The 27576-nt window shown below is 41.6% G+C and overlaps 1 pseudogene; it reads right to left on the reverse strand.

Annotated features, from left to right (window-relative positions):
* Positions 1-1355: 1355 nt before the first annotated feature.
* Positions 1356-3068, reverse strand: LOC138649647 (tigger transposable element-derived protein 1-like; annotated as a pseudogene).
* Between the last annotated feature and the right edge of the window lie 24508 nt (positions 3069-27576).

Below are 27576 nucleotides of genomic sequence, written 5' to 3' on the forward strand. Positions count from 1 at the left end.
AAGGGGCAAATACTGTCACACCATGGACAGACCACATATTACCACAATAGAAACCTAATAATACCACATATAAGGAAAAAATACCACCAGACCATGACAAGACCACATATTGCTACCACATGCTAACCGAATAATGCTACATACAAGGAACAAATACTGCAACATCATAACCAGACCACATATAACCACCATAGTGATCAAATAATACAACATACAAGGAAGAAATATCACTACACCATGACCAGACCGCATATTACCACAGCATAGTAACCAAATAATACCACATACAAGGAACAAATACAGCCACACCATGACCAGACTACATATTACTACCAGATGTTGACCGAATACTACAGTACTGATCGTTAATAAAAAAAAAAACAATGCTAATATTACCATAACCGCCATTATAGACAGGAGCTCTGTATATAGTATACAGTGTGTAGAGTAAGTGTACAGGTAATACAGTTATCACAGGTGACATTACGCACAGGAACTCTGAATGTGGTATATAGAGTACAGGTAAAACAGGGATCACCAGTGACATTACACACAAGAGCTCTACATATAGTGTCACTGTACAGGTAATATATAATGATGAACTTGACAGCTGGCTCAAAGAATGGCCAACTCCCAGTCCAGGGGGGGGCAGCAAAATGCAGCTGCTTGGGAGGCACTTCGGATGGCTGTTTAGGTGGCCCAACAGCGCCCCCTGCTGGCTGCACCCGGAGCAGATGCCCCACCTGCCCACACCCAGATACACCTCAGTCTTACACCACAAATCTTACTCCAGTCATGACTACAAATGTTGCTCCAGTCCAGGACACAAAGGCGGACACCACTTCGTGGCTTGCCTGATTCATCAAATCCAGCATGAAACTCTTGATAAATCAATGCTCCAACTTTTATATTGTATATGTTCAGTCTACGCTATTTACACACATACACATATCATCTATTTATTTTTTTAAATTGTTTATACAGGTAGTCCTCGACTTACGACGTTGATCCGTTCTTACGCGGCGTCGTAAATTGAATTTCGACGTAAGTCGGACCATACGTTTATACAGTACGGTACAATAATAACAGTACAGTACTGCAAACACTTGGGCTATCCAAACACCTATCCTAACACAGTACCCTACATAATTATCAATAAACATAGGTACAGTAAAATATTGTGCAGTACAGTTCGTTTAATAATGAAATACTGTACTGTAAGTGATGTAACAGTAATAAACAGTGTACTGTAATAAACAAAGATAACAATTCCAAAGAGAGAACAGGCTTATTGGGAGGAAGCTGCAGAAGGTGCTGGAGATACTGGGGCAGGTGAGTCAAGAGGGGCAGGTGAGTCAAGAGGGGCAGCTGAGGTAGAGGGTGCAGGTACAGGATCTGTTGCAGGATCTGTTGCAGGCCTCTACCTTCTTGAAGTACTGCTGCAGGTTAGTTTGGAAGGAGACCATCTTCTTCTCCAAGATCTCCTTGTAACACCTAAGGGAATCCATGACTTCTCTGGCAACCCTAGTGTACCTTTCAATGTTGGGATCCTCAGCCTCAAACCTTGACAACCCTTCCTGTATCACGGCAAAACCTACTGCCAAGCCCTGCCTTGTAAATCTCTTAAGTTCTGGGGTTGGTATGTCTTCCTCTTCCTCTATCATTTGCTTCTCCAGTTGAATAAGGTCCTCAGCAGATTACTCCTCTCCATGAGATGCCAGTAGCTCTGTGACATCATCATCCTCCACCTCCAGATTCATTGTCTTACTCATATCAACAACGTTCTTTATGACAGTAGTCACTGACTCTTGGACCTCTGTGACATCATTCACAAACTGGGGACACAGTTTTGTCCACACACCATTCATACTGGTCTACTTAACCTCATCCCAGGAATCAGCAATGTTATTTACAGCATCAAGGATGTTGTATGTTTTCGAAAAGTCCTTTAGAGTCAAGTCCTTGCTCTTTTCAGTTGCTGCTAAAGCATTACCAATGACCCTTCGGAGGCAGTAGGCCTTGAATGTAGCAATGACTCCTTGGTCCATAGGCTGTATTAGGGCAGTGGTATTAGGTGGAAGGTAAACCACCTTGACATTAGGGTTAAAGTCATCCAGATGGGCAGGGTGTCCAGGGGCATTGTCCAGAATTAGCAACATCTTAAAGGGGATATCCTTGGAGGTACAATACCGCTCCACGCCTGGCACAAAATGGTTGGTGAACCAGTCATCAAACACTGCAAGTGTCACCCATGCCTTCCTATTAGACTTCCAGATGACTGGTAGTGGACCCTTTGAAATGCCCTTGAGTGCCCTTGGATTCTCAGCCTGATACACCAGCATGGGCTTCAGTTTGTAGTCGCCAGCAGCATTGCCCCCAAGAAGCAAAGTCAGTTTCTCCTTGCCGACTTTATGACCTGGTGCTGACTTCTCCTCCTTGGCAATGTACATACGATTAGGCAAACGTTTCCAAAACAAGCCTGTCTCATCCACGTTGAACACTTGTTGAGCACAGTAACCACCCCCCTCAATTATCTTAGCCAATGCTTTAGGAAACTCAGTTGCTGCTTTCTCATCAGCACTAGCAGCTTCACCATGCACTTTAATGTCATGGAAATTGGTACGATCCTTAAACCTCATAAACCAACCCCTACTCGCCACAAATTCTTCACTTTCACTTCCTTCCCCCTTTTCTCTTTTCAACGCCTCAACCAGTCACCTAGCCTTCTCCTGAATAACCATAAGGCTCATAGGGATACGGTGTTGATTTTGGTCTTCCAACCAAAGCACCAATAATCTTTCCATCTCAATAATAAGCCCACTACACTACTTTGTTATCACTGTCGCTTTCATAGGAGCAGATCCTTTCACATGTTCAAGGATATGATCTTTATCCTTGATAATCATAGCGACAGTCGAACGAATAAGTCCTAATGACCTGCCAATTTCTGTTGGTGTTTCCCCCTTATCAGATCGCCTTATGATATCCACTTTCACCTCCATGGTGATGGCCTTCCTTTTCTTTGATGCACTGATATCAGATGAGTCTAGCTTACATTTGGGAGCCATAATGAAGGGTATTATGGCGTGCAGAAGACTCATTTTCCTCGTGTAACCGGGTACAGTGTACAGTACTGAACTCTATTGTTCCGCCACTGCACGTAGTTCGACTTACGACGGAAAACCGCGTAAGTCAGAATGAGGCGTCGTATAAAGTGTCGTAAACATGAAACAACGTAACCCGAGAACGTCGTAAACCGAGGACTAACTGTATAGCGCTATTAATTCTGAAGCGCTTTATAGACATCATTATCACTGTCCCCATTGGGGCTCACAATCTATATTCAATATAAATATGTTTTTGGAGTGTGGGAAAAACCCGAAGCACCCAGCAGAAACACTAAGAGAACATACAGTACTTGGCATAAACCTGCTGTGTATATGGTGTAGGCTAAGCCCGGTAGTGTCGTCATGAAGAAGGACTGAAGAGTGAGTATCAGTGATAAGAATATGTGATGAGGAAAGGTCTGTGTTGGTGAGGAGTCAAGGGGTAGGAGAGGTGAGCAGTAAGGTGATTATAAGTTTTTTAATTTATTTTTTACATCTTATGTTTATTGAGCTCTAAGGTCTGGAATGACCCCAAAATATAATAAGGAGCATCAAGTTCACGGAGAATAAGTTCTCTGTGAATCAAATTTGCCAGGAAAATCTTGTGAACAAGCGAATTTGAATATTGCTTAATTTGCGTAGCTCTAATAACTACAATTACTTTATGCATTTTGGCAGCTCGTAAGCAACAATGACCTTATAAGCATAAAATTATCCAATCACTGAATCCTTATAGGGCACAGCATGTAAATCTGTGTTTTAATGAAATTTTGAGCATGAAGTAAAGCTATATTTTCTCATATTATACAATTCAAAGAAACTGACATGTTTTGTGACGATAAAAGCTCCAATTCTTGTTTGATGAGTCAAACTGAGAAGATGTGCCATGGCTCCTTGTAGCGAATACTAATGCACCCACTGTGTGATTACAGTTGATTACTCATTCACATCAATACAATTTACCTGAGATTATCATAGTGTAAACTCTAGAAAATTATTAGAAAATATGTATATTGCAATCAGAGCTATTTATGCAATCAGTACGTTTTTAGCAATTATACCACAGTAGGACAATATGTACATATTATGTTATTTAAGCAAATTGCTCTTAAAATTAAACTCTTAGAAGAATAAAATAATTTGCATTTAGTTTAGATGACAGAACCAATTTTTGCTGATATTACATTCCCCTCAGAGTGAAATATATATTTGCACGGATGTCTCAACTATTTAAAAGAGTTTTCCACTATTGAACAAGTTATTCTTAATTGTCCCAGACCAGTGTAAGGAAACAAATAAAAAACGTCAGCTCTCAGTACGGTGCCACTCCTTGCACTCTGCACTGGTTTCCCAGCCTATCTTCTAGCATCAACATCCAGTGGGGGAGACGTCACGTGACTGTTGCAGTCAATCAGCTGCTGATCGGTTGCAGCTAGAGATGAGCATATCGCTTGATTTTCAAATTCACCGACTTCGCCCATTTCCGTAATAATTATATTTGTGTTGAATAATTTGCTGCGAATCACAAAACTGAAAAGCTTCTAATTGCTAGGAATAATGAGCAAGGGGGAGATTGTGACACTGATCTCTGATAACCCAGTTACTGGTAACCATCATAAAAGGTATAATAATCCACTTAATAAACTGGGATATACTATATGATGGAATAGCTGCAGGGGCATTATAGGGAAGTATGATCAGTTGAGCAAAATGTCATAAGACCGCTATCTGATGCTTCTCCGTGTGGGAAATGGTGCAGTGCATGTTGTTTTAGTGATCCTTGCAAATCGAATCTCACATTGCTCAATATTCTGTGGAACTTATAAATTCAGATCAAACCGCTCCTCTCTAGCTACAGCCCTTTTATTACATCCGAACAGGAAGAAACTGGAAAGAATGTGAAGACTGCATGGGGTCACATGACGCCCACTCTTCTTCATTGATGAAGCAAGTGTTTTGGCAAATGACATATAATGGATTGCGGAGGAGAGGTCTGGGAGTTTAGTGTAGTTTTTTTGTTGCGTTACCTCATCCTGGGCCCATTAAGATTAACTTGTTGAGTAGTGAAGAACCCCTTTAAAAAGTATTTATCATCAGACCGCGTTGAACTATGTAATATCAGCATTGGAAAAGCACAGATCTGTTCTTCTATTCGTTTAAGCAGCCTAAACAAATAGTGGTCCACCTGGCTAACAGTAGCAAAGAGAGAATACACTGGACGCATAGTTTATGAGTCCAATGTATTCACGAAGGGCTCTTCCCTTGCCTTTCTCCTTTCTATTACTCTGACTGCTTGCTTATGTGCATCTCCATTGTCAGCTGCCCACCAATCACTACAAAATGGGCAAGGAATACTCCTCTCAGAGATATACCGGAATCATGAACTATGTGTCCAATGTGTTCCCTAATCATTTCTCTAAGCCAAACCGCAAAATATGATCCCCATTCATTCTGAAAAGAGGGGAAGCACCAAGGAGTCAGGATTAGGAACAAAATCGTAAGGTAGTAGGATAGTCTAAACACAAGCCGAGGTCAAGGATCAGAATAGTAAAATAAGTCAAAGCAGTGCAAAGAAGTGAACCAGGGTCAGTAACACTTATAACTGGCATCTGGAAGCAGAGAGCTATGGGTTTAAATTTTGCTTATTCGCACCCAAGGATAAGAGAAGGAAGTTAATGAGACAAAATTGTTGAACAGTTAAGGCTACTTTCACACTTCCGTCTTTTGTCCTCCGTCGCAATCCGTCGTTATGGGCAAAAAACGGATTCTGCAAATGTGCTTGCAGGATGCTTTTTTTGCCCATACACTTGTATTAGCGACGGATCAGAACGGATGGGCACACGCCACATCCGTCATTTGACGGATCCGTCGTGTTTTGGCGGATGCAACGCACAAAAAAAGTTCAATGTAACTTTTTTTGTGTGACGTGTCCGCCATTTTTGACCATGCATGCGTGGCTGAAACTCTGCCCCCTCCTCCTCGGACCGCAAAATGGGCAGCGGATGCGTTGAAAAACTGCATCCGCTGCCCACGTCTTGCAGTTATTTCACAACGTCCATCGGTACGTCGGCCCGATGTATTGCGACGGGCCCGTACCGACTGAAATGTGAAAGCAGCCTAACCTACAAACTCCCTTTCCGGATGGTACCACAAGTCCAAGCATGCTAAATAAAGCTTTGCCAGTGTCACCTACAATAAAGTTGTTGAACTGCTTAGTGAGAGAAGTAGAAAAAGAGAGTATAAATATGGATGCTATGGTAATTATATGTTTCTCAAGATACAAGTTACTGATAACTCATTCCTTCTGCAGGGCAGGGACATGTGATCATTTATACAGTATCTGTTCAGTTTTCTGAGTTTGCAAAACCTCAGAATATTCCTGTAGCTTATAAACATTTCTCCAGTTTTAACCCCTTCATGACCCAGCCTATTTTGACCTTAAAGACCTTGCCGTTTTTTGCAATTCTGACCAGTGTCCCTTTATGAGGTAATAACTCAGGAACGCTTCAACGGATCCTAGCGGTTCTGAGAATGTTTTTTCGTGACATATTGGGCTTCATGTTAGTGGTAAATTTAGGTCAATAAATTTTGCGTTTATTTGTGATAAAAACGGAAATTTGGCGAAAATTTTGAAAATTTCGCAATTTTCACATTTTGAATTTTTATTCTGTTAAACCAGAGAGATATGTGACACAAAATAGTTAATAAATAACATTTCCCACATGTTTACTTTACATCAGCACAATTTTGGAAACAAAATTTTTTTTGTTAGGAAGTTATAAGGGTTAAAATTTGACCAGCGATTTGTCATTTTTACAACGAAATTTACAAAACCATTTTTTTTAGGGACCACCTCACATTTGAAGTCAGTTTGAGGAGTCTATATGGCTGAAAATACCCAAAAGTGACACCATTCTAAAAACTGCACCCCTCAAGGTACTCAAAACCACATTTAAGAAGATTATTAACCCTTCAGGTGCTTCACAGCAGCAGAAGCAACATGGAAGGAAAAAATGAACATTTAACTTTTTAGTCACAAAAATTATCTTTTAGCAACAATTTTTTTATTTTCCCAATGGTAAAAGGAGAAACTGAACCACGAAAGTTGTTGTCCAATTTGTCCTGAGTACGCTGATACCTCATATGTGGGGGTAAACCACTGTTTGGGCGCACGGCAGGGCTTGGAAGGGAAGGAGCGCCATTTGACTTTTTGAATCAAAAATTGGCTCCACTCTTTAGCAGACACCATGTCACGTTTGGAGAGCACCCGTGTGCCTAAAAATTGGAGCTCCCCCACAAGTGACCCCATTTTGGAAACTAGACGCCCCAAGGAACTTATCCAGATGCATAGTGAGCACTTTGAACCCCCAGGTGCTTCACAAATTGGTCCGTAAAAATGAAAAAGTACTTTTTTTTCACAAAAAAATTCTTTTAGCGTCAATTTTTTCATTTTCACATGGGCAACAGGATAAAATGGATCCTAAAATGTGTTGGGCAATTTCTCCTGAGTACAACAATACCTCACATGTGGGGGTAAACCACTGTTTGGGCACATGGTAAAGCTCGGAAGGGAAGGAGCGCCATTTGACTTTTTGAATGAAAAATTATTTCCATCGTTAGCGGACACCATGTCGCGTTTGGATAGCTCCTGTGTGCCTAAACATTGGCGCTCCCCCACAAGTGACCCCATTTTGGAAACTAGGCCCCCCAAGGAACTTATTTAGATGCCTAGTGAGCACTTTAAACCCTCAGGTGCTTCACAAATTGATCTGTAAAAATGAAAAAGTACTTTTTTTTCACAAAAAAAATTTTTTCGCCTCAATTTTTTCATTTTCACATGGGCAGTAGGATAAAATGGATCATAAAATTTGTTGGGCAATTTCTCCCGAGTACGCCGATACCTCATATGTGGGGGTAAACCACTGTTTGGGCACTCGGCAGGGCTCGGAAGGGAAGGCGCGCCATTTGACTTTTTGAATGGAAAATTAGCTCCAATTGTTAGCGGACACCATGTCGCGTTTGGAGAGCCCCTGTGTGCCTAAACATTGGAGCTCCCCCACAAGTGACCCCATTTTGGAAACTAGACCCCCCAAGGAACTTATCTAGATGCATATTGAGCACTTTAAACCCCCAGGTGCTTCACAGAAGTTTATAACGCAGAGCCATGAAAATAAAAAATATTTTTTCTTTCCTCAAAAATGATTTTTTAGCCTTGAATTTCCTATTTTGCCAAGGATAATAGGAGAAATTGGACTCCAAATATTGTTGTCGAGTTTGTCCTGAGTACGCTGATACCCCATATGTGGGGGTAAACCACTGTTTGGGCGCACGGCAGGGCTCAGAAGGGATGGCACGCCATTTGGCTTTTTAAATGGAAAATTAGCTCCAATCATTAGCGGACACCATGTCACGTTTGGAGAGCCCCTGTGTGCCTAAACATTGGAGATCCCCCAGAAATGACCCCATTTTGGAAACTAGACCCCCAAAGGAACTAATCTAGATGTGTGGTGAGGACTTTGAACCCCCAAGTGCTTCACAGAAGTTTATAACGCAGAGCCATGAAAATAAAAAAAAAAAAATATTTTCTCAAAAATGATCTTTTAGCCTGCAATTTATTATTTTCCCAAGGGTAACAGGAGAAATTTTACCCCAAAAGTTGTTGTCCAGTTTCTCCTGAGTACTCTGATACCCCATATGTGGGGGTAAATCACTGTTTGGGCACATGCCGGGGCTCGGAAGTGAAGTAGTGACGTTTTGAAATGCAGACTTTGATGGAATGCTCTGTGGGCGTCACATTGCGTTTGCAGAGCCCCTGATGTGGCTTAACAGTAGAAACCCCCCACAAGTGACCCCATTTTGGAAACTAGACCCCCAAAGGAACTTATCTAGATGTGTGGTGAGCACTTTGAACCCCCAAGTGCTTCATAGAAGTTTATAATGCAGAACCGTGAAAATAATAAATACGTTTTCTTTCCTCAAAAATAATTATTTAGCCCAGAATTTTTTATTTTCACAAGGGTTACAGGAGAAATTGGACCACATAAGTTGTTGTCCAGTTTCTCCTGAGTACGCTGATACCCCATATGTGGGGGTAAACCACTGTTTGGGCACATGCCGAGGCTCGGAAGTGAAGTAGTGACGTTTTGAAATGCAGACTTTGATGGAATGCCCTGTGGGCGTCACGTTGCGTTTGCAGAGCCCCTGATGTGGCTTAACAGTAGAAACCCCCCACAAGTGACCCCATTTTGGAAACTAGACCCCGAAAGGAACTTATCTAGATGTGTGGTGAGCACTTTGAACCCCCAAGTGCTTCATAGAAGTTTATAATGCAGAGCCGTGAAAATAATAAATACGTTTTCTTTCCTCAAAAATAATTATTTAGCCCAGAATTTTTTAATTTTCCCAAGGGTAACAGGAGAAATTTGACCCCAATATTTGTTGTCCAGTTTCTCCGGAGTACGGTGATACCCAATATGTGGGGGTAAACCACTGTTTGGGCACACGTTGGGGCTCGGAAGTGAAGTAGTGACGTTTTGAAATGCAGACTTTGATGGAATGCTCTGCGGGCGTCACGTTGCGTTTGCAGAGCCCCTGATGTGCCTAAACAGTAGAAACCCCCCACAAGTGACCCCATTTTGGAAACTAGACCCCGAAAGGAACTTTTCTAGATGTGTGGTGAGCACTTTGAACCCCCAAGTGCTTCATAGAAGTTTATAATGCAGAGCCGTGAAAATAATAAATACGTTTTCTTTCCTCAAAAATATTTATTTAGCCCAGAATTTTTTATTTTCCCAAGGGTAACAGGAGAAATTGGACCACAATAGTTGTTGTCCAGTTTCTCCTGAGTACGCTGATACCCCATGTGTGGGGGTAAACCACTGTTTGGGCACACGTCGGGGCTCAGAAGGGAAGTAGTGACTTTTGAAATGCAGACTTTGATGGAATGGTCTGCGGGCGTCACATTGCGTTTGCAGAGCCCCTGGTGTGCCTAAACAGTAGAAACCCCCCACAAGTGACCACATTTTAGAAACTAGACCCCCCAAGGAACTTATCTAGATATGTGGTGAGCACTTTGAACCCCCAAGTGCTTCACAGACGTTTACAACGCAGAGCCGTGAAAATAAAAAATCATTTTTCTTTCCTCAAAAATGATGTTTTAGCAAGCATTTTTTTAGATTCACAAGGGTAACAGGAGAAATTGGACCCCAGTAATTGTTGCGCAGTTTATCCTGAGTACACTGATACACCATATGTGGGGGTAAACCACTGTTTGGGCACACGTCAGGGCTCGGAAGTGAGGGAGCACCATTTGACTTTTTGAATACGAGATTGGCTGGAATCAATGGTGGCGCCATGTTGCGTTTGGAGACCCCTGATGTGCCTAAACAGTGGTAACCCCTCAATTCTACCTCCAACACTAACCCCAACACTAACCCCAACACACCCCTAACCCTAATCACAACCCTAACCACAACCCTAATTCCAACCCTAACCCTAAGGCTATGTGCCCACGTTGCGGATTCGTGTGAGATATTTCCGCACCATTTTTGTAAAATCCGCGGGTAAAAGGCACTGCGTTTTACCTGCGGCTTTTCCGCGGATTTCCAGTGTTTTTTGTGCGGATTTCACCTGCGGATTCCTATTGAGGAACAGGTGTAAAACGCCGCGGAATCCGCACAAAGAATTGACATGCTGCGGAAAATACAACGTAGCGTTTCCGCGCGGTATTTTCTGCACCATGGGCACAGCGGATTTGGTTTTTCATATGTTTACATGGTACTGTAAACCTGATGGAATACTGCTGCGAATCCGCAGCGGCCAATCCGCAGCCAAATCCGCACCGTGTGCACATAGCCTAATTCTAAAGGTATGTGCACACTGCGGAAAACGCTGCAGATCCGCAGCAGTTTCCCATGAGTTTACAGTTCAATGTAGACCTATGGGAAACAAAAATCGCTGTACACATGCTGCGGAAAAACTGCATGGAAACGCAGCGGTTTACATTCCGCAGCATGTCACTTCTTTGAGCGGATTCCGCAGCGGTTTTACAACTGCTCAAATAGAAAATCGCAATTGTAAAACCGCAGTGAAATGCGCAGAAAAAAACGCGGTAAATCCGCCATAAATCTGCAGCGGTTTAGCACTGCGGATTTATCAAATCCGCAGCGGAAAAATCCGCAGAGGACCAGAATACGTGTGCACATACCGAAACCCTAACCCTAGCCCTAACCCTAGCCCTAACCCTACCCCTAACCCTAGCCCTAACCCTAGCCCTACCCCTAACCCTAACCCTACCCCTAACCCTAACCCTAACCCTAACCCTACCCCTAACCCTACCCCTAACCCTAACCCTACCCCTAACCCTAACCCTACCCCTAACCCTATTCTAACATTAGTGGAAAAAAAAAATTTCTTTATTTTTTTATTGTCCCTACCTATGGGGGTGACAAAGGGGGGGGTCATTTATTATTTTTTTATTTTGATCACTGAGATATAATCTATCTCAGTGATCAAAATGCACTTTGGAACGAATCTGCCGGCCGGCAGATTCGGTGGGCGCACTGCGCATGCGCCCGCCATTTTGGAAGATGGCGGCACCCAGGGAGAAGACGGACGGGACCCCGGCAGGATCGGTAAGTATGATGGAGTGGGGGGGGCCACGGGGGGGGGATCGGAGCACGGGGGGGGGGGGAATCGGAGCGCGGCAGGCGTGGAACGGAGCACGGGGGGCGTGGAACGGAGAACGGGGGGGCTGGAACGGAGCACGGGGGGGTGGAACGGAGCACGGGGGGGTGGATCGGAATGCAGGGGGGGTGATTGGAGCACGGGGGGAGCGGACAAGAGCACAGGGGGGAGCGGAGCACTGGATGGAGGGGAGCCGGAGCAGTGTACCGGCCAGATCGGGGGGCTGGGGGGGCGATCGGTGGGGTGGGGGCACATTAGTATTTCCAGCCATGGCCGATGATATTGCAGCATCGGCCATGGCTGGATTGTAATATTTCACCCGTTATAATAGGTGAAATATTACAAATCGCTCTGATTGGCAGTTTCACTTTCAACAGCCAATCAGAGCGATCGTAGCCACGGGGGGGTGAAGCCACCCCCCCTGGGCTAAACTACCACTCCCCCTGTCCCTGCAGATCGGGTGAAATGGGAGTTAACCCTTTCACCGGATCTGCAGGGACGCGATCTTTCCATGACGCCACATAGGCGTCATGGGTCGGATTGGCACCGACTTTCATGACGCCTACGTGGCGTCATGGGTCGGGAAGGGGTTAATAAAGTGGCACGATACATAGGCTTTATAGGTCTTGTATCCTTTAACCTTTCTTCTACCTTGCAGCATATGATGAGACTTAGATTGCAATAACAAGAAAGTCTAGGATAAGCTTAGCTTTATGAGTAAGAGGGCAATCACTTGCCTTACTGTGTTAATATCTATTGTCAATTAGATTTTTAATTGCTAATTGAATAGCTAGGCATTAGATTCATAAGGAAAGAGTTAAGTCTCTAATAGATTATATCAGTTTAGTGGTTCAATACAAGGAGAAACATATAATTGTGTGAGAACGATTGACTAAGTAATATGATGTGGTTTGGCTCTAGCGTGGCCAATTCACTATTTTTGTTGCACTTACAGTCTTTTTTATTAGTAAGGAGAAAGCAAGAAAAGTCTTAAAAAAGGTTATCACTATGGAATAATCATTTGATGGAATAATCTGCTAAGGTCATCTCAAAAGAAGTCTAGAGATGACTATGTAGTTACTGGAGGTTTATCTCTACATATAAATGTAAATGGGAATCTATAGGAATATATTGATTTTGAGAATTGATCCAACATCGTTGATTTTATTTCTTGAAGACCCCTCATTAAGAGCTAGACAAAGCAAGAATTTGAAAGGTCTACAGTATTGATCAAAAAGCCCTTTAAAATATTCTACACTATGAGGTAGGGGTGTTTTCCATGTGGTGACTTTTTGGCATTCGGTCTGCTTCTTTGAATCAGATGGGGGGGGGGGATGAAAAATATCAAGATGATTAATTCTATATTATGTAGTAATACACATTATCTACTATGCTATATGACCCTGATCTAACATATACGTGGACTAAAAATTCATACCATGGATAAAGTGACGGGTAATCTGTCAGCAAGTGAGGTGGATGACATTTCGACATTAAAAAATATTCTTAAACATTTCAAGATTTTTATTGCCATACATTTTAATTAGATTATAATGTACATGGGATTTACAAGATGCACTGTGGAATCAGCAAGGGGGAGGTGGTTAAGTGAAATGTCTCCTGGCACCATTGGAATGTCGATGAATTGTAACTCTGGGTAACATTTTTTTGGACTTGGACTTCTCTCTTCTTCTTTTTTTGAGTTACCTACTTGTTTTATTTTTATTTGTTATGTATTATGTTTTCTTCTAAGTTGTAGACATGTGATTGACTGTCACTTATTGATATCATGATTATATTGTATTCATTGTGTTTTAACCCCTTAAACCATGAAGCCTTTTTTCAGTTTTGCATTTTCGTTTTTATCTCCCCTCCTTCCCAGAGCCATAATTTTTAAATTTTTCCATCAATATGGCCATGTGATGGCTTATTTTTTGCAGGACGAGTTGTACTTTTCAACGACACCATTGGTTTTTACATTTTGTGTACTAGAAAACGGGAAAAAAAATTCAAGAACTGTGAAGTTGCAAAAAAAAGTGCAATCCCACACTTGTTTTTTTGTTTGGCTTTTTGGCTAGGTTCACTAAATGCTAAAACTGACCTGCCATTATGATCATTATGATTCTCCAGGTCATTATGACACCAAATATGTCTAGGTTATTTTTTATCTAAGTGGAGAAAAAAAATTCCAAAATTTGCTTAAAACAAAAAATTGTGCAATATTTAATGACCCATAGTGTCTCCATTTTTTGGGATCTCGGGTCGGGTCCTGCTGCTGGGTTGTTGCCCTCCTACTGCCCCCTCCACATCTCCTGGTGTACTGGCCTGTCTCCTGGTAGTGCCTCCAGCCTCTGGACACTACGCTGACAGACACAGCAAACCTTCTTGCCACAGCTTGCATTGATTAGGGTTAGGGGTGTGTTGGGGTTAGGGTTCTGATTAGGATTATGGATGGAGTTGGAATTAGGGTTAGGGGTGTGTTGGGGATAGGGCTGGAGTTAGAATTGTGGGGTTTCCACTGTTTAGGTATATCAGAGGGTCTCCAAACGCGACATGGCTCCACCACTCATTCCAGCCAATTTTGCATTCAAATAGTCAAATGGTGCTCCCTCCCTCCTGACCTCTGCCCTGCTCCCAAACAGTGGTTTACCCCAACATATGGGGCAACAGCATACTCATGACAAAATTGGACAACAACTTTTTGGGTCCACTTACCCTTGGGAAAATAAAAAAATTGGGGACTAAAAAATCATTTTTGTGGAAAAAAAAGGATTTTTTATTTTCCTGGCTCTGCATTATAAACTTCTGTGAAGCACTTGGGCGTTCAAAGTGTTCACCATACATCTAGATAAGTTCCTTGGGGGTATAGTTTCCAAAATGCTGTCACTTGAGGGGGTTTCTACTGTTTAGGCACATCAGGGGCTCTGCAAATGCAACATAATGCCCGCAGATCATTCTATCAAAGTCTGCATTTAAAAACGGCGCTCCTTCCTTTCTGAGCTCTTCCATGCTCCCAAACAGTGGTCCCCCCACATATGGGGAATCAGCTTACTCACGACAAATTGTACAATACATTTTAGGTCCAATTTCTCCTGTTACCCTTGTGAAAGTACAAAATTGGGGGTGAAAAGATCATTTTTGTGGAAAAAAATGTGATTTTTTTATTTTCACGGCTCTTCACTATAAACTTCTGTGAAGCACTTGGGGGTTCATAGTGCTCACCACACATCTAGAGAAGCTCCTTAGGGGCCTAGTTTCCAAAATGGGGTCACTTGTGGGGGGTTTCTACTGTTTAAGTACATCATGGGCTCTGCAAAAGCAACATGACGCCCGCAGACCATTCTATCAAAGTCTGCATTTTAAAACGTCACTACTTCCCTTCCGAGCCCCAATTTGTGCCCAAACAGTGGTCCTCCCCATATATGGGGTATCAGCATACTTAGGACAAACTGGACAACAACTTTTGGGGTCCAATTTTTCCTGTTTCCGTTGTGAAAATAAAACATTGCAGGCTAAAAAATTGTTTTTGAGGAAAAAAAAGATTTTCTATTTTCACGGCTCTGTGTTGTAAAGATCTGTGAAGCACTTGTTGGTTCAAAGTGCTCACAATCTAGAAAAGTTCCTTAAGGGGTCTAGTTTCCAAAATGGTGTCACTTGTGGGGGGTTTCCCCTGTTTAGGCACATCAGGCGCTCTCCAAACGCTACATGGTGTCTGATCTCAATGCCAGCCAATTCTGCATTGAAAAAGTCAAATGGCACTCCTTCTTTCCAAGCACTGCCGTGCGCGCAAACCTTTAACCCCACATATGGGGTAGTGTTTTATTCAGGAGAAATTGCACAACAAATTTCATGGTTCACTTTCTCTTTTTCCACTTGTGAAAATAAAAAAAAACTGGTTCTGAAGTAAAATGTTTGTAAAAAAAAAAGTTAAAAGTTAATGTTTTCTTTCCACATTGTTTCAGTTCCTGTGAAGCACGTAAAGGGTTAATAAGCTTCTTGAATGTGATTTTGAACACCTTGAGGGGTGTAGTTTTTAGAATGGTGTCTCTTTTGGGTATTTTCTGGCATGTACAGCCTTCAAAAAGACTTTAAATGTGAGATAGTCCCTAAAAAAAGGTTTTGTAAATTTTGTTGTAAAAATGAGAAATCACTGGTCAACGTGTAACCCTTATAACTTCCTAAAAAAAAAATTATTTCCAAAATTGTGCTGATGTATAGTAGAAATGTGGGAAATGTTATTTATTAAGCATTTTGTGTCACATATCTCTATGATTTAAGGGCATAAAAATTCAAATTTTGAAAATTGCTAAATTTTAAAATTGTTTGCCATATTTCTGTTTTTTTTTCTTAATTAAACACAAGTAATATCGAATAAAGTTTACCACTATCATGAAGTACAATATGTCATGAAAAAATTGATCTTAGAATCAGCGGGATCCATTAAAGCGTTCCAGAGTTATAACCTCTTAAAATGACAGTGGTCAGAACTGTAAAAATTGGCTTGGTCATTAAGCTGCAAATTGGCTCCGTCACTAAGGGGTTAATCCATAAGAAACTGATAAGGTATACATATGAAAAAATAAATATATATCTGTGACATTACTATAGTTAGATATGATTTTAACTCAAACAACAGATGTATATTTACCCTCCTTTTTTCATGTGATAGGAGCAGCTAATATACTAGATGTCAGATCAAACTGAAGCAATGCTATGGAAGATAATATTTGAATATATGACTGTTGATTTCAAAATATATTAAATAATATGTTTTCTGATAAATAATTTAAATGCATAAGTGTGTACAAATAACTGCTAGAGAGAATCCAATATGTAGCACCCTTGACACTACTTTTATTACCACTGATCATACTTTAAACCACATTATTTATGTATACATGTTTATTTTAAATAAAATTGTAGTTTTAAATCTATAACTAACTCTTATTTCTCTTGTTTTGTATATGTTCAATGAAGTAGCTAAGCTAATACATGTTTTTCAAACATGCTAATCTGGTACTATTTAGGGATTCTAACTTACCGTATTTTTTGGACCATAAGACGCACCTAGGTTTTAGAGGAGGAAATTAGGAAAAAATTGAAGCAAAAAAAGGTCCATTCTGTACTGTAATTTCCCCTATCCTTGTATTTATGGTCCCCTTATCCTCATTCTGATACATATGCCCCTCATCTCTATCCTGCTATGCATAGCCCCCTCATCACTATCCTGGCGTGCATGGCCCCATCCTTATGCTGGTATGATTGGCATCATCTCGGTCCTGCTATGCATGAACCCATTCCTGTCCTGGTATGATTGGCCCCATCATGGTCCTGGTTTGATTAGTCCATCCTTATTCTGGCATAATTATCCCCATTCCGGTCTTGGTATGATTGGCCCCATCCTTTTTCTTTTATAATTGACCCCGTCCCATTTCTAGTATGATTGGTCCCATCCTTTTTCTGGTATAAAGGGCCCCATCCTGTTCCTGGTTTGATTGGGCCCATTATTTTTCTTTTATAATTGGCCCCATCCTGTTCCAGATATGCATGGCCCCATCAGGAAAGATTAAGAAAAAACCCATTACACTCACCTACATGGCCCTCCCGCACAGCGTCCTGCTCTGATGCCAGCAGCTGCTTAATGCTTGTAAGCAGCGCATGGCAGGGACATCATGCGCTACTCTCAAGCAGAGCACCGCTGCCTGAATTCTCACCGGTACCGTTCATCGCAGAGAGCGACCAGTATCCATTCCTCTTCAGTAGCGCGCAGAGTCAGCCGGAGCCTTCCTTCTGCTGCCAGCAGTCAAGTGTGGCCGATACTTAAGAGAAATGAATATTCTGAACATTCATTTTTCTTAAGTATCAGCACATGTGACCGCTGACCCAGCAGGATGCCGATGGCTGACAGTGTGCGCTACTGAAGACGAATGGATACTCACCGATATCTGCGATGAACAGTCCCGGTGAGTATTCTAGCAGCTGTGCTCTGCTTGTGAGCAGCGCATGATGTCCCTGCCATGCGCTGCTTACAAGCATTAGGCAGCTGCTGGAACCGGAGCAGTAAGTGGCGAGGGAGCGCAGTGTAGCTGAGTGCATAATGGTTTTTTTTTTATCTTTCCTGATGGGGCCATGCATACCAGGAACAGGATGGGGCCAATTATAAAAGAAAAAGGATGGGACCAACATTCCAAGTATAAGATGGGGCCATTTATACCAGGGATGGCAGAAAAATAAATATGCATTGCCCTCCATGCCCATGGGCGTGAAATCCAGTGTATATTAATTTCTCTTTAGCAGCAGGCACAAGAGTTAGCTGGAGCCGCCGGCTCCAGCCTTCTGTGACCCAATGTGCCGCCGAAACCACTCCGCCACCTCACCACCACGGCCATAGCCCATACATCCAGACTATAAGACTAACCCCCCATTTTCCTCCACATTTTGGGAGGAAAAAAAGTGCATCTTAAAGTCCGAAAAATACGGTATTCTTTGTTTTTCACAACTACAGGTTCCAGATATAATAAGGAGTATAAAGCACGTGAACAAACTTGGTTATCTCAACTTTAATTAACCACAGCAAAGATGTTCAAGACTCTGTAATGAGATTAAAGACTTAATAAGAGGATGAAGGTGTGGTGGAATAGGACTTCCCTTGAAAGATATTCAAAAGGGCTTGATTCCAAGCGGTTTGAGAATACAAGTGTTTCCAGCATATGAGATCACTAATGAAAGATTTAAAAATAAATGGGAAGACCTGTATAATAACTGTTTTAGTAGTTTCTTAGACCTATTAGTATAGTTAAATCAAAAGATTTATTATATCTGAAGTGGAAATTGAAATTAAGGAACTGTATATTATGCTTAAAAAGCTGTCAGGTGAAGCTTTCAGACAATTAATTTCAGATAATCATTATTTAATTATTTATTTAAATGGGAGAAAGAAATATATGAGGTCAAAGCCAAAAAGTTCCAGAGGGACATTAACCCCTTCAACCGAAAGCCTGTTTTAACCTTCCTTACCAGGCCATCTTCTACAATTCTAACCACTGTCAATTTATGAGGTTATAACTCTGAAAGGCTTCATTGGATTACAGTAATTCTTAGATTGTTTATATGACATATTGTACATCAAGATAATGGTAAAATTTCTTCGATACGACTTACGTTTATTTGTGAAAATTTGTCCAAAATTTATTATTTTTCAAACGTCTAATTTTTATACCCTGATATCAGAGGCATGTCACACAAAATAGTTAATAAATAATATTTCACACATATCTACTTTATATCAGCACACTTTTTGAAACATATTTTTTTGTTAGGAAGCTATAAGGGTTTAAAGTTAACCAGCAATTTCTCATTTTTACAACAAAATTTACAAAAGCATTTTTTTAGGGACCACATAACATTTGAAGTGACTTGGGGGGCATATATGACAAAAGATGCCTAAACATGACACAATTCTAAGAACTGCAACCATCAAGGTAGTCAAAACGACATTCAAGAAGTGTATTTTAACCCTTCAGATGCTTCACAGGAATTAATGGAATATGGAAGGAAAAAATAAACATTTCACTTTTTTCACAAAAATTTTCCTTTGTACCCATTTTTTTTCATAAGGGTAACTGGACAACCTGCACCATACAATTTGTTGTGCAATTTGTCCTGATCATGCAAATACCCCATATGTGGGGGAAAACCACTGTTTGTGTGCATGGCCGGGCTTGGAAGGGAAGGAGCGCTATATGATTTTTTTGAATGCAAAATTTGCTGGAATAATTAGCGGACATCATGTTGCATTAGGAGAGCCCCTGGCATTCTAAACCAGTGGAAACCCCCTCAAGTGACATCATTTTGGAAACTAGACCCCTCAGGGAATTTATCTAGATGTATATTGAGCACTTTTAAACCTCAAGTGCTTCACAGAAGTTTATAATGTTGCGCTGTGAAAACAAATATCCCATTTTCCCACAAAAATGTTTTTTGGCCCAAAATGTTGTGTTTTCACAAAGGTAACAGAAGAAAATGGACCCCAAAATTTGTTGTGCAATTTCTTCTGAGTTCACCGATACCATATATATGGTCAAAAACAAGTTTTGAGGCAGAGGTCAAAGCTCAGAAAGGAAGGAGCGCCATGTTACAGTGCACATTTTGATGCACTGGTTTGAGGGTGCCATGTCACACTGGCAAAGCCCCTGAGGTGCCAAAACAGCAAAAACCCCTATAAGTGACACCATTTTACAAACTAAACCTCTCAATGAATTTATATAGGGGTGAAGTGATCATATTGACACCAGAGGTGATTTTTATACTATTGAGCAGTGAAGAAAAAAATTACATTTTTACCACTAAAATTGTGTGTTAGCCCCAAATGTTATATTTTCATACTGGGAAATTGGTAAAAATGGCATCACAATATGTCACACAATTTCTGCTGAATGTAGAAATACCCTATATGTGGCGGTACAGTACACCCTATATGTGGCTAGCCATACAAAGAGTCTTGGTAGGGACGGAGCGCTATTTGCCTCCTGGAGCTCAGATTTTCCCAGAATAGTTTGTGGGCTACATATACAAAGCCCCTAAATACCAAAAAGCAGAATCCCCCCTCAAGTGACCCCATTTTGTAAATTATACCCCTTTGGGAATTTATCTACATGTGTAGTGACAATTATGACTCCATGAGTGTTTTCCACAAGCAAGCAGCAGTGGATGTTGAAGAGTGAAAATTGCAAACTGCCGTTGCAGTGACTGGTACGCTTGTAGTGACCAGTATATTGTAGTGACCAGTACATTGTTCCCAGCTCATGCCTCTGGAGACCGCACCTGTAATTTAGGCAGGCTCTCATGACTACAGAAATTCCAAACATGTGGATGCTATATGTGGCTTAGACATACTGGGGCTCAGAAAGGTGGGGGACATTTAGATTTGGGAGCGCAGTATTTTCAGAATTTCTTTTGAGAGGCGAGGAACCATTTTGCTTTTCCAGAGCCTTTGTGATATCAGTAACGTGGAAGCCCCATATATTTCCCTTAACAGATGATGGACCGGATTGGTGACTTGATTTTTTGTGGATTGAGTTGAAGTTTTATTGGGAACATTTTACATAACATTTTAGATTACATTTATCCTGCGCTCTACCCTTTTCACATGCTTTGAGGTTTCCATCTAAATCTTTGTGTAACATGATTTAGATGAAACCCCAGAGGGATTCTTTCACTGAATTGAGGCAACAGAGTTATTTTTGTCTCTGTCTGGCAGTTATTCTTGTCTCCGTGGTGTCCTTCTTTCCAGAAGTGCACAAAACTGTGGTCAACTGTACTTTTATGCTCGCCTAAAAAGACGGACACCACCAGATCACAGGTCAGATGGCATTCACAATGCCTCCATCTGCCTCAATATAGGGACTCCTCTGGAGGTGCCAACTGAATCATGTATTTCAGAGATTTACACGGAAACCCTGATTGAAGCGCTCAGCGCAGGGCGCAGAAAAATGTGTGCTGAGCCTTACAGTGATCTTTGGTAGGCAGAATGGACAAATCAACAGCAGGTGAACAATTGGTTTTATTTACTTTTTATGCTGCTCCTTAGATGTTTGGAGCACAGGAAATGCTGTGTCAAGGTGTGGCTCAGTCATGAAACTGAAGAAAATCCAGCTCAATGAACTTTGTGAACACATTTTTTTGTTAAACAGTTAAACATCATGATTAAGAGTGTGTAGCCACCTGAAATGCATTGATGTCACATATCATGTAACTTACAATGCTGATTTTGTTTTACCCTCTGCTGAGCACTTTATGGTGACTAAAGAAAGAAGTTTGTTTGCAAAGTTCATTAAGCTGGATTTCCTTCTGTTTTACCATTTTCAGACACTTGACATTTTTGGATTGCTTTCAACAAGATTTGTTGTTTTTTTGTTCTTTATTTGCACTGTCCCGAGATGGGACATCACTGTTCAGTACCATATCTTTGATCTGATGCTCTGCAATGCTTCTGCACTGCAGAGCATTAGATCAGCATCTGACGAGCAGGGATGGAGGCATGCGGCATTCACAACCCACCTTCCCTGCAGGACCCTAAGGGACCCCATAGCTACCTTTTGGGATCATATCGCATTCTGATGGGAGCACACAGGGATCCCCCTCCCTGTGTGATGCTCCTCGATGTTGCTGTCACTGTTGAATCGCCTACGGTTGTTGTTAGCACTGATTGTGTGCTTTGCTGCAGGGTGTCAGCTCTCACATAGAGGTAGCGCAAACGTGGTGCCATACATACACTGCAGTTTGCGGGAACATAGCTCCCCAAGAGTAGTATATATACGGCACATGTCGGGAAGGGGTTAATGACCATAATCAAGAAAATTTATATAACTGGAACCGATAACCTCATAGAACTCTAATGATGACCATCAACCAACTGAAACTAAACAAACTGACTAATGGATACTGATATAATGGAGGGAAGCAACAATACAAATGAAAAAATTACCCAAAGTAATCAATAAAACAGGAAAAACAACAAAAATAATCTTGAAGTAATAAATCTTTCAAATCATACTCTCACAGATGCTCAATTAGAGTCTTACAAAAGGGCCTTACTTTCTCCCCAACTAGTTCTTATGATTTATTTACAGCCATGAAGAATCTTCATTTATTCTCACTGAAACTAATTTAAAAAAAAACTTACAATAAAGAAGCCACACAAAGCACATTAAAGACGGAAGCTGAAAAAGATGCTATACAAATTCTTTGCTTGTTGAACAGACCTTATAAGGCCATTGTAGGTTCCCTTAACCCCTTTACCCCCAAGGGTGATTTGCACGTTAATGACCGGGCCAATTTTTACAATTCTGACCACTGTCCCTTTATGAGGTTATAACTCTGGAACGCTTCAACGAATCCCAGTGATTCTGACATTGTTGACATTGATTCTCGTGACATGTTGTACTTCATGATAGTGGTAAAAATTCTTTGATAGTACCTGCGTTTATTTGTGAAAAAAATGGAAATTTGCTGAAAATTATGAAAATTTCACAATTTTCCAACTTTGAAATTTTATGCAATTAAGGCTTCTTTCACACTAGCATCAGAATCTCCCCGTCGCAATGCGTCGGGGAGAGATTCCGACGCTAGCGTTTGCTGCATTGCACAATGGAGGCAGCGGATGCATTTGTCCGGCGCATCCGCTGCCCCATTGTAAGGTGCGGGGAGGTGGGGGCGGAGTTCCGGCCGCGCATGCGCGGTCGGAAAAAGCGGTCCGTCGGGAGAAAAAAAACGTTACATGTAGGGTTTTTTTCTCCCGATGGTCCGCCAAAGCACGACGCATTCGTCGCAAGACGGATGCGAAGTGTGCAAATCCGTCGCAAATGCGTCGTCAATAGAAGTGTATGGGGAAAAAACGCATCCTGCAAGCACTTTTGCAGGATGCGTTTTTTCTGCAAAACTACGCATTGTGACGGATTTAAAAAAACACTAGTGTGAAAGTACCCTAAATCACAGAGATATGTCACACAATATACTTAATAAGTAACATTTCCCACATGTCTACTTTACATCAGCACAATTTTGGAACCAAAATTTTTTTTGTTAGGGAGTTATAAGGGTTAAAAGTTGACCAGCAATTTCTCATTTCTACACCACCATTTTTTTTAGGGACCACATCTCATTTGAAATCATTTTGACTGGTCTATATGATAGAAAATACCCAAGTGTGACACCATTCTAAAAACTGCACCCCTCAAGGTGCTCAAAACCATATTCAAGAAGTTTATTAACCCTTCAGGTGTTTCACAGGAATTTTTGGAATGTTTAAATAAAAATGAACATTTAACTTTTTTTCACAAAAAAATTACTTCAGCTCCAATTTATTTTATTTTACCAAGGGTAACAGGGGAAAATGGACTCCAAAAGTTGTTTTACAATTTGTCCTGAGTACACCGATACCCCATATGTGGGGGTAAACCACTGTTTGGGCGCATGACAGAGCTCGGAAGCGAAGGAGCGCCATTTGACTTTTCAATGCAAAATTGACTGGAATCGAGATGGGACACCATGTTGCGTTTGGAGAGCCCCTGATGTGCCTAAACATTGAAACCTCCACAAGTGACACCATTTTGGAAAGTAGACCCCCTAAGGAACTTATCTAGAGGTGTGGTGAGCACTTTGACCCACCAAGTGCTTCACATAAGTTTATAATGGAGAACCGTAAAAATAAAAAATCACCTTTTTTCACAAAAATTATTTTTCGCCCCCAATTTTTTATTTTCCCAAGGGTAAGAGAAGAAATTGGACCCAAAAAGTTGTTGTACAATTTGTCCTGAGTACGCTGATACCCCATATGTGGGGGTAAACCACTGTTTGGGTGCATGGGAGAGCTTGGAAGCGAAGGAGCGCCGTTTGACTTTTCAATGCAAAATTGACAGGAATTGAGATGGGACGCCATGTTGCATTTGGAGAGCCACTGATGTGCCTAAACATTGAAACCCCCCACAAGTGACACCATTTTGGAAAGTAGACCCCCTAAGGAACTTATCTAGATGTGTTTTGGGTGCTTTGACCCACCAAGGGCTTCACAGAAGTTTATAATGCAGAGCCGTAAAAATAAAACAAAAATTTTTTCCCACAAAAATTATTTTTTTAGCCCTCAGTTTTGTATTTTCCCGAGGGTAACAGGAGAAATTGGACCCCAAAATTTGTTGTCCAATTTGTCCTGAGTGTGCTGATACCCCATATGTGGGGGGGGAACCACCGTTTGGGCGCATGGGAGGGCTCGGAAGGGAATGAGCTCCATTTGGAAAGCAGACTTAGATGGAATGATCTGCAGGTGTCACATTGCGTTTGCAGAGCCCCTAATGTACCTAAACAGTAGAAACCCCCCACAAGTGACACCATTTTAGAAACTAGACCCCCTAAGGAACTCATCTAGATGTGTTGTGAGAGCTTTGAACCCCTAAGTGTTTCACTACAGTTTGTAATGCAGAGCCGTGAAAATTAAAAAAACTTTCCCCCAAAATTATTTTTTAGCCCCCAGTTTTGTATTTTCCCGAGGGTAAGAGGAGAAATTCGACCACAAAAGTTGTTGACCAATTTGTCCTGAGTACGCTGATAACCCATATGTGGGGGGGAACCACCATTTGGGCGCATGGGAGGGCTCGGAAGGGAAGGAGTACCATTTGGAATGCAGACTTAGATGGAATGGTCTGCAGGCGTCACATTGCGTTTGCAGAGCCCCTAATGTACCTAAACAGTAGAATCCCCCCACAAGTGACCCCATATTGGAAACTAGACCCCCAAGGAACTAATATAGATGTGTTGTGAAAACTTTGAACCCCCAAGTGTTTCACTACAGTTTATAATGCAGAGCCGTGAAAACAAAAAATCTTTTTTTTTCCGCAAAAATTATTTTTTAGCCCCCAGTTTTGTATTTTCCCAAGGGTAACAGGAGAAATTGGACCCCAAAAGTTGTTGTCCTATTTGTCCTGAGTACGCTGATACCCCATATGTTGAGGTAAACCCCTGTTTGGGCACACGGGAGAGCTCGGAAGGGAAGGAGCACTGTTTTACTTTTTCAACGCAGAATTGGCTGGAATTGAGATCGGACGCCATGTCGCGTTTGGAGAGCCGCTGATGTGCCTAAACAGTGGAAACCCCCCAATTATAACTGAAACCCTAATCCAAAGACACCCCTAACCCTAATCCCAACAGTAACCCTAACCACACCTCTATCCCTGACACACCTCTAACCCTAATCCCAACCCTATTCCCAACTGTAAATGTAATCTAAACACTAACCGTAACTTTAGCCCCAACCCTAAACCTAACTTTAGCCCCAACCCTAACTGTAGCCTTAACCCTAGCCCCAACCCTAACCCTAGCCCTAGCCCTAACCCTAACCCTAGCCCTAACCCTAGCCCTAACCCTAACCCTAGCCCTAACCCTAGCCCTAGCCCTAACCCTAACCCTAACCCTAGTCCTAACCCTAACCCTAACCCTAGCCCTAACCCTAACCTTAGCCCTAATGGGAAAATGGAAATAAATACATTTTTTAATTTTTCCCTAACTAAGGGGGTGATGAAGGGGGGTTTGATTTACCTTTATAGCGGGTTTTTTAGCGGATTTTTATGATTGGCAGCCGTCACACACTGAAAGACACTTTTTAGTGCAAAAAATATTTTTTGCGTTACCACATTTTGAGAGCTATAATTTTTCCATATTCTGATCCACAGAGTCATGTGAGGTCTTGTTTTTTGCGGGACGAGTTGATGTTTTTATTGGTAACATTTTCGGGCACATGACATTTTTTGATCGCTTTTTATTCCGAATTTTTTGAGGCAGAATTACCAAAAACCAGCTATTCATGAATTTCTTTTGTGGGAGGCGTTTATACCATTCCGCGTTTGGTAAAATTGATAAAGCAGTTTTATTCTTCGGGTCAGTATGATTACAGCGACACCTAATTTATATCATTTTTTTATGTTTTGGCGCTTTTATACGATAAAAACTATTTTATAGAAAAAATAATTATTTTTGTATTGCTTTATTCTCAGGACTATAACTTTTTCATTTTTTTGCTGATGATGCTGTATGGCGCCTCGTTTTTTGCGGGACAATATGACGTTTTCAGCAGTTCCATGGTTATTTACATCTGTCTTTTTGATCGCGTGTCATTCCACTTTTTGTTCGGCAGTATGATAATAAAGCGTTGTTTTTTGCCTCGTTTTTTTTTTTTCTTACGGTGTTTACTGAAGGGGTTAACTAGTGGGCCAGTTTTATAGGTCGGGCCGTTACGGATGCGGCAATACTAAATATGTGTACTTTTATTGTTTTTTTTTAATTTAGATAAAGAAATGTATTTATGGGAATAATATTTTTTTTTTCATTATTTAGGAATTTTGTATTTATTTTTTTTTACACATTTGGAATTTTTTTAAAAACTTTTTTACTTTGTCCCAGAGGGGGACATCACAGATTGGTGATCTGACAGTTTGCACAGCACTCTGTGAAGCCACCTCCCTCCCTGCAGGACCCGGATGCCGCGGCCATCTTGGATCCGGGCCTGCTACAGGGAGGGAGGTAGGGAGATCCTCGCAGCAACGCGATCACATCGCGTTGCTGCGGGGGGCTCAGGGAAGCCCGCAGGGAGCCCTCTCCCTGCGCGATGCTTCCCTGTACCGCCGGCACATCGCGATCATGTTTGATCGCGGTGTGCCGGGGGTTAATGTGCCGGGAGCGGTCCGTGACCGCTCCTGGCACATAGTGCCGGATGTCAGCTGCGATAGCGTGAGCACGGCCGATCGCGTATGATGTACTATCCCGTCGGTGGTCATAGGGGTCCATCTCGATGGGATAGTACGTCTAATGTCAGAAAGGGGGTTAAACAATTGTACCAAAATCTACAAAGTTTCCCACTTTATTGCTATGCTTTTCTGAAGAAATTTTTACATAGTTAGTAACACAAGATGTTAAACAAGAACCCACTAGACAGAGATTTGATATGACAGCAGTACAACACAATGCTTTAAAAAAATCACAGTTGTATGATGACATAGTGATAAAAAGTGCTGACAATGGGGGAAATATTTTTCTATGGCCAAAAACATTATATAAGAAAGAGGTGTTTTGGTAACTGAAAGAAAAGGACATATACATTTGGAATGGAAATTATTAGGCTGGGTTCACATTGCGTTCAGTGACTACGTTAAACAGAATACATTACACCATGGCATGACGCGGTGTAACATAGTCCGTTAATGCCGCCATTGAATGCAATGCCGGACGCATTGCTAGC

Source organism: Ranitomeya imitator, chromosome 1 (assembly GCF_032444005.1).
Source record: "Ranitomeya imitator isolate aRanImi1 chromosome 1, aRanImi1.pri, whole genome shotgun sequence".
Taxonomy (NCBI): Eukaryota; Metazoa; Chordata; class Amphibia; order Anura; family Dendrobatidae; genus Ranitomeya; species Ranitomeya imitator.